Genomic DNA, 9083 nt, shown 5'->3' with positions numbered 1-9083 from the left:
CTATGGGTTGTATATGGTATTGCAACCCAGCTCCATGTCAGTGGGGCTGATTGGCAGATCACACATGCCCAGTGAACTGGTGTAGTGCTATTTTTGGAAGAAAGTAGCCATGCTTTGTAATTCTGTACAACTGTTTTAATGGTGTTGTCTGACAAGTTTTTTTTAAAAAGGGGTTCACCAGTGTGGAAATATGATGATAGGGCTCATAGCATGCATATGCTCTCCTCTCTGTGCTCCCCGCCCGCCTCCAGTCTCCCTGGTAAGGTCATCCTTGCAGGCTGCAGCCGGCCTGACCTGTCTCTGTACGAGCTGCTGCAGTCAGCCTGACCCGTCTCTGTACGAGCTGCTGCAGCCAATGACCACACTCGATGATTGTTGCCGAGCGCTGTCGTTGGTTGCAGTGGCAGATTTACAGGACATCACAGTCTGACTTTAGCCTGTAAATATTAGTGGAGACGGAAGTGGGCTGTGGGGAAAGAGTAGTAAGCGGAGAGAGGCGAGTATCCGCTGTATGAGCTCATTAATATACAGGGAGAGCATAAAAACGGTCCTTGATTTCCAGCTGATAGAGTATAACTTAATTGGAATATTATTTCTTTGAGTTGAGGTAACTGTATCCACCAATGTGATATTGGTCGGTATCGCATGCTCGATGTGCGCCCCATCCACAGCAGCTAGTTCTGGAATCAACTAGTTGGTTAGTATTTACATGATTTGTCCCTCCAAATAAACAGGCAGTACACAGTCTGCTCTGATACAGCACAAAACATTCGTTTTTGGAGACTCCTATTCAACCTCCAGGGCAGCATGTGGATTCTCACATCCCCATATCCTCATATTGAGCCTGTTGACCTTTCCACTTATGTGGAAGGTCGACTGATCACTGAAAATGATCTTTGACCGCAGGTTATCATTTTCTATTAATGCCTAGAGATTTCTGCAAAATTTAAGTCGTGCTTGATTGTCTTGCGGGTGTAACATCTAGACTAGAGATGAGCGAGCATACTCGATAAGGCAAACTACTCGATCGAGTAGTGCCTTATTCGAGTACCTGCCCGCTCGTGTCTAAAGATTCGGCTGCCGGCAGGGAGGAATGGAGGGTAGATCTCTCACCCACCCCCCACCCCCCCCCCCCCCCGCTCACCGCCGCAATTCACCTGTCACCCGCGCCGTCAGACGAATATTTAGAGACGAGCGGGCAGGTACTCGAATAAGGTACTACTTGCTCGAGTAGTTTGCCTTATCGAGTATGCTCGCTTATCTCTAATGTAGACCAATTGCAGCTTGTAAGGGTAAAACCACAAGGGTTTACGTAAGATCTTGCCTATCATGCTTTTTGGGACCTGTAACTCTCGGTTAACTCTGCACAGCATGGAGGCATCATCTACGTCCAGAGGAAAGAAGGTTTCTACAGCAACATAGAAGGGGGTTGGTTCTTTACTGTTAGAGCAGTGAGACTATAGAACTCTCTGCCTGAGGATGTGGTGATGACAAATTCGATAAGCATCCAAGAAGGGCCTAGATGCCTTTCTTGAGTGATACAATATTATATGTTCTAATCATTAATAACTTAAAAAGGGTCCATGTTCCAGGGATTATTACAATTTCGAGATTGGAGTCAGGAAGAAGTTTTCCTTCCCTTGAATGGTGAAAATTGGCTTTTACCTCATTGTTTCTTTTTACCTTGCTCTGGATCAACATTGGGGGGGTAATAGGCTGAACTGGATGGACATATGTGGTTTTTTTTCGGCCTTACATAGTATGTTAATTCTCGGGGCTGCACAAAAAGGCTTATGTGATGTGATCAACAACTTGCTGGATGGTCGGCCTGAATGTCCCTTTCTCTGATCAGATGCATCCTTTCTTAATGAAATTGTTATGCCACTTCAAAATGGTCTTGCTAGTAAGTGGATGAATATTTATAATGAAAGCACTCTGCACAGTCACAACACTGTTTAGCAAATTGCAATGTGCACCATCTTGGATTTCACTATCCTCCCGTTGAATCTCTGTGCACTCCCGCACAGAGATTCGACGGGAGAGAAAAAAGTTTTGCTAATGTATCTGCGGTTACCACATTTCTAAATATATATTCCAATCTGTTTTGATTTAAAACTACCTGAAATCAAGGACTGTTTATGTACGCCCCCTGTACAGTGGATATAAAAAGTCTACACCCCTCTATTCTAATGTCAGATAAATGATTTATCTTTGTCAGATTTTTTTTTAAAGATTTATATCAACCTTTAATAGGACCGCTTATCTGTACAATTCCATTAAAAAGCATACTGACATTTTTTTTTTTAATGAAAAATGTTAAATAATGTGGTTGCATAAATATGCACACCCTAAAACTAATACTACCCTTAGACACCTAACCAAAAATACTGAATAAAGTCAATCAGCATGGCACATCTTGACTTGGCAATGTTTGCCTGTGCACAAAATCTGTCAGACTGTGAGGGCATCTCGTGTGTAGCGCCCTCTGAAGGGCAACCAAAACAGATTTTCAATGGGATTCAGGTCTGTGCTCTGGCTGGGTTATTCCAAGGTTTTCATATTTTGGCAAAGCCATTCTTTTAGTGATTTGGAGGTATGCTTTGGGTCGTTGTGCTGAAAGGTGAAATTCCTCTTCATTTTCAGCTTTTTAGCAGAGGCCTGAAGGTTTTGTGCCAAAATGGTGTGATATTTAAAACTGTTCATAATTCCTTCCACCTTGACTAAAGCCCCAGTTCCAGCAGCAGAAAGACTGCCCCAAAGCATAATGCTGCCTCCGTCACCTTCACTGCAGTATGGGGGTCCAATTTTGGATTCAAGGTTTCCTAGGGGATTTTCTCTTTCTGCCATTATACAACGGTGCCATCTGCTGGCTAGAGCCAGTACTGTGGTATGTGACATACTGGAGAGGCCCCCGGTAACAGAGCGCCCAGTAATATACTCTGCCAGACGTCTTCCGACATCGGAGCTATACAGGTTTCAATCAGAATGTCTGAAGATGTCAGACAGTGGATTGTGGAAAGGGTTAAAGTGGAAGTATAACTTCCGCTATGCGACCCGGAGATCACGTGACTGTAAGTTGCAGGGTTCAAGCAGACCCTGATCAGCTCTGGGCAGTGACTATAGTTATTAGCTATTGTCACTACAGGGGGATGTTTTCCCCTGTAGCAGACAGCCATAGGAGCCCCAGTTACAGGGGAAAAGTGGCAAATAAATAATTTAAAAAAAAACCAAAAAACAATGTGACTCCCAGAGGTCCTATATGATGTCACGGGGTTCATAGATGGTTTTAAAAAAAAAAAATTGTTCTGAAAATATGTAAAAAAAAAAAATTACAAAATAAAATAAAGATATACCTAAAAAAGAAAATAACCTTAAAGGGGTTGTCTCGCGAAAGCAAGTGGGGTTAAGTACTTCTGTATGGCCATATTAATGCACTTTGTAATATACATCGTGCATTAATTATGAGCCATACAGAAGTTATTCACTTACCTGCTCCGTTGCTGGCGTCCCCGTCTCCATGGCTCCGTCTAATTTCGGTGTCGTCTTGTTTTTTTTAGACGCGCTTGCGCAGATGGGTCTTCTCCCTTCGGCTCGGCACCATCGGCGTTTTGGCTCTGCCCCCTTGTACGCGGCATCGCGTAGCTCCGCCCCGTCACATGTGCCAATTCCAGCTTCCTGATTGGCTGGAATCGGCACATGTGATGGGGGCGGAGCTACGCGATGACGCGTACAAGGGGGCGGAGCCAAAACGCCGATGGTGCCGAGCCGAAGGGAGAAGACCCATCTGAGCAAGCGCGTCTAAAAAAGCAAGAAGACACCGAAATTAGACGGAGCCGTGGAGACGGGGACGCCAGCAACGGAGCAGGTAAGTGAATAACTTCTGTATGGCTCATAATTAATGCACGATGTATATTACAAAGTGCATTAATATGGCCATACAGAAGTACTTAACCCCACTTGCTTTCGCGAGACAACCAAAACTGTTGCTGTGTGTGTGTGTGTGTGTGTGTGTGTGTGTGTGTGTGTGTGTGTGTGTGTGTGTGTGTGTGTGTGTGTGTGTGTGTGTGTGTGTGTGTGTGTGTGTGTGTGTGTGTGTGTGTGTGTGTGTGTGTGTGTGTATATATATATGTGTATATGTATATATGTATATGTATATATACACACACACGTCCAAAACAAAATGAGGAACCCATTCCCATACTTTATTTTAGTGTAAATTTACAAATACAAAAAAAAATCATTTTTACTTTTTTACCCTCTAACTGTAAAGAACGGAAATTAGGTCAGTAAAGAAAGATGTAAAAAACATAGTCCTATGTTATAGCCCTAGCAAAAATAAGTTTTTTGGTCACTGAAGGAAAAAATAATACGATAGTAAAACCACCACATGGGTAAAATCCCTAAAAAGTGTCTGGTCCTTAAAGGGGTTGTCTCGCGAAATCAAGTGGGGTTATACACTTCTGTATGGCCATATTAATGCACTTTGTAATATACATTGTGCATTAATTATGAGCCATACAGAAGTTATTCACTTACCTGCTCCGTTGCTAGCGTCCTCGTCTCCATGGTTCTGTCTAAATTCGCTGGCAGCTTGCTTTTTTAGACGCGCTTGCGCAGTCCGGTCTTCTCCTTTCAGCACGAGCCGCTTCAGGGTGTTCCCCGCTACAGCTCTTCTGCGCATGCGCAGACGAGCTGTCACTGCTCGGGAGCGCGCTGGAGCGGCCATTCTGTACCATCCTCTGTTAGAGGAAGGTGCAGAAACTGGAGCCGCCCAGCTGTCCCGAGAAGCCGCCCAGGTAAGTGATGGGTCGGGGGTGATGTGTCACTAACAGGTGAAGGTCCTGGGCCACAGCGCTAGGTTCCGGAGCCCAGCGCTAGGTTCCGGAGCCCAGCGCTAGGTTCCGGAGCCCAGCGCTGGGCCCCGGAGCCCAGCACTGGGCCGAGGGGCCTTCGTCTGTTGTCAGGGTCTAGCGCGGGGGGGCCGGGGCGTAGCGCCGGTTACCTGCTGCCTGGCGGTGGGTGACTGGTCGGCGGCGTTCAATCCCGGGGTCCGGTCGGCGGCTGCGGGGCGTCTGGTTGTCAGGGAGACACAGCTGGTAGCGTCTCGGGAGCGCGCACGTCGGGCTGCAGCAAGCGAAGGGAAAAGAGCCGGCGGCCATCTTGGGGAAACTTTTATAAGTTGCTGAAACGCGGGAACAGTAAGTAGAAACCAGCTAGAAAAGTCATTTACAGGGGGGCTTAGTAATGTATGGTTAATTAGGGGGGACTGGGCAAAAAAAAATTCACTGCTTCCTCGAGACAACCCCTTTAAGGTACAAAACAGTCTGGTCCTTAAGGGGTTAAATGGAATTGTACAGATAAAGGGCCACATTGAAGGCGGAAATAGATCTGAATGATACATCTTAACCGGATTTTAACATGGCATCTTCACAGGGGGTGCATAGACTTTTTTCATTCACTGTATTTCTATAACGTTCTTATTTTTTAATCTCTGGCAACCCTTCTTAAAGGGGTTGTCCCGCGCCGAAACGTTTTTTTTTTTTTTTCAACAGCCCCCCCGTTCGGCGCGAGACAACCCCGATGCAAGGGTTAAACAAGAATACCGGACAGCGCTTACCTGAATCCCCGCGCTCCGGTGACTTCTTACTTACCTGCTGAAGATGGCCACCGGGATCTTCTCCCTCGGTGGACCGCAGGGCTTCTGTGCGGTCCATTGCCGATTCCAGCCTCCTGATTGGCTGGAATCGGCACGTGACGGGGCGGAGCTACAACGGAGCCCCATTGAGAAAAGAAGAAGACCCGGACTGCGCAAGCGCGTCTAATTTGGCGATTAGACGCTGAAAATTAGACGGCTCCATGGAAACGAGGACGCTAGCAACGGAACAGGTAAGTGAAAAATTTCTGATAACTTCTGTATGGCTCATAATTAATGCACAATGTATATTACAAAGTGCATTAATATGGCCATACAGAAGTGTATAGACCCACTTTGTTTCGCGGGACAACCCCTAATGGGGTCCTAATCCATAGCACTTCCAGGTGCCTAGCGGAGGTACAGCCTCTGCTCTTCATGAAATACAACCTCCATGAGCTTGGCTGCATCCGCATAGGATTAATCTAGTAGAAGTCTGGTGTGTTACGTCAGCTCTGTCTGTAAAAGCAGGAATTGTTCTCAACATATATTACACATTGTTTCCTCGTTGGAAAAAAAAAAATCTAATATTGAACAAGAGCCGCGCTCTACAGGTGTATTATTAATCTCCATAAGCTGCAGGCGCTTACACCCTGAACTAATGAAGAACTTTGTATAATAAAAATGAGGTTAAGATGTCAGCATAACTACCTTTATATGCTATAGGCGTGGGGCGTGGTGTTGGAAAGTGACTGGAAAATGTAATTTGCTCATGTAATCTTTAAAGGGACCACTACAGTGACTTTATTTTTTTTTTTTATATAGATTTGTTCATCATGTAGCTATCCCCCCCCTCTCCCGTGTATACTGGTGTTGGATGTTGGTTAGTTATTTCTTTCTGAACCCCTTGCCTGGTTTTCATCAAGTGGTCATGTGATCTCCGTTCTGACCAACTCAGATCTGCTTGGGGTTATGTAATCATTTTTCTAGTCTGTGCTATGTTATTACATGATCTACCTCCTACAGAGGAAGATAGTCACTCCTATCACAGTTACTGATGAGGATCACAGTCATATTAGAGGAGATCACAGCTCATCCTCCTGACTAACTTATTTAGGTGAATATAGAAGGTAATGATAATTTAAACTGTTCAGTAGAATGGTATAACCCTAGCTAATGCTGGGCTCATTGCATCCTGGGCTAGATATGAAACTGAATGTAAAAAATCAAATGCTCAGCATGGTGTCTGACATGAGGCTGCACTGCATGGAAGTGACTAATACAAAAAAATGTGTTTTTGTTGTTTTTTTTTACCAGAGTTACATGCAGATTTTCTGTGTGTGGATGTAGTCTCTCATACACCTGCGTCCATACATGGGTGTCATATGTAATGGCCTTTCCTTTTTCTTTTTTAAGTAAGGCTTCTTTCATACGAGCGCATATCGGTCGGACAATTGCACAGCCAGCCGATATACGCTACGTTAAAAGTGAAAAATCTGGTTGCTATGGAAAGAGCAGCCCCCTGTCCACGAGCAGAGAATCATAGCAATTCTCCGCTCGCGGGACTCAAATCATGGCATGCTGGGATCTGTCAGATAGGCTCACTGCAGAGAACTGTCAGTTCTCTCCCCTGCGGCAGAATACCACTATCGATATTCCGCCTCAGCTGTAGACGGGGCCTTAGGCTGGGTACACACTTGCGTTTTTTGTTTTAACACTGCGATATCGCTGTGTTTTTTTTTAATGTGATAGTCAATGGGACTTTTTAATGTTAAAAACGCATTGCACAAAAAAATCGCAAAGCACAAACTTGCGATGCGTATTTAAAGGGGTTGTCCCGCGATGACAAGTTAAGTTAAACACTTCTGTATGACCATATTAATGCACTTTGTAATATACATCGTGCATGAAATATGTGCCATACAGAAGTTATATACTCACCTTCCCTGTGCTAGCGTCCCCCTCTCCATGGTGCCGTCTAATTTCAGCGTCTAATCGCCCGATTAGACGTGCTTGCGCAGAAGGGTCTTCTCCCTTCTGGTCGGTCCGGGCACGAGCGGCGTTCTGGCTCCGCCCCCTTCTACACGTCATCGCGTGGCTCCGCCCCGTGTGCCGATTCCAGCCAATCAGGAGGCTGGAATCGGCAATGGACCGCACAGAGCCCGCGGTGCATCGTGGGTGAAGATCCCGGCGGCCATCTTGGAGGAAAAGAAGGAAGAAGTTGCAGAGCGGGGATTCGGGTAAGTACAATTTTTTTTTTTGTAATTTCAACACATCCCTTGGGTTTGTCCTGTGCTGAACGGGGGGCCTATGCAAAAAAAAAAAAAAAAAAAACGTTTCGGCGCGGGACAACCCCTTTAACATTAGAAAGTCCCATTGACAGCTGCGTTCAAAAAATGCAACGATATTGCAGCGTTAAAAAAGCGCAAGTGGGTAAGAGCCCTTAGGCTGGGTTCTTTCACACCGGATCTCACGGTTTGGCCGCAGCGAAAATCAGTGAGATTTCCGCCCGGCATCCACTGCTTCAAGAAGCAGCCTGGCCTGGCTCCCGTACAGGAGAGCGTGGCCGCAGCAGAAGAAAAAAGAAGTGAAGATGCTGTGGCCGGCAAATGCGCACCACAGCTCTTGCTTCTGCCGGTTTTGCCGCGGCGGTTTCGCTGTTCCGTGTGGACGAGATTTGTGAGAAATCTCGTCCACATGACTGGCTAATCCAAGGATTAGCGGCCACAGGCGGATTAGCCGCAGCGAAATTCCGGACAGAATTTCCACGGCAAATCTGCCCAGTGTGAACCCAGCCTTAAGGCTAGGTACACACTAGCAGAAATGTGAGTTGCACCTGAGAGACCTGAATGCAATTAGCATAAGACACCCTTGCCTGTGCTATACACGGAACATTGACATGCATTGCTATGTACTATTTCTCATCCAGGAATTGAACAGGACATGCCGAGTGATTTTTTTTTTTTTTCTCTCTTCTATGTGGACAATGGGGTAGTTTGAAAAACAAAAAAAATTGCATAGCTTAAAATAAATATCCTCCGGATGTGTCATCAATAATTGATTGGCAGAGATCCTGAGCAGCAAACCCCTACCATCAGTTGACTGAAGTGACAGCGGTGATCAGGTGAGCACTGCAGTCTATACCAGGCACAATGCTGTACATTGTATACCAGCTCAATCCCATTCACTTGAACGGAACCAAGCGGCTTTGAAGCCATGTGACTGATGAACATGATGTCACTGGCCTCTTCAATCAGCTAACTGACAGCCTATCACCTATCGATGACCTACCGTAAGGATGTTATCAATAGTTTACCCCCAGAAAATCCCTTTAAACATCTCCCATGGAGTTCAATACCGATAAATCCATAAGCAGAAATCTTCCCTGGAGGCTGCATGCAATGAGAATTATACAAGTCAGGGTGCATTCACACGAACGTATATTGGCTCG

General features: G+C 45.7%; 1 long non-coding RNA gene across 1 annotated transcript; it reads left to right on the top strand.

Annotated features, from left to right (window-relative positions):
- Nucleotides 1–4144: 4144 nt before the first annotated feature.
- LOC136632966 (uncharacterized) lies at nucleotides 4145–8680 on the top strand. The gene is made up of 2 exons (XR_010793209.1): nucleotides 4145–4858; nucleotides 4899–8680. It is a non-coding gene; the product is annotated as an uncharacterized lncRNA (long non-coding RNA).
- Nucleotides 8681–9083: the final 403 nt, after the last annotated feature.

This window comes from Eleutherodactylus coqui, chromosome 6 (assembly GCF_035609145.1).
Source record: "Eleutherodactylus coqui strain aEleCoq1 chromosome 6, aEleCoq1.hap1, whole genome shotgun sequence".
NCBI lineage: Eukaryota > Metazoa > Chordata > Amphibia > Anura > Eleutherodactylidae > Eleutherodactylus > Eleutherodactylus coqui.
The sequence above is the reverse complement of the archived record's forward strand: the minus strand, read 5'-3'. Positions and strand labels throughout refer to the sequence as shown.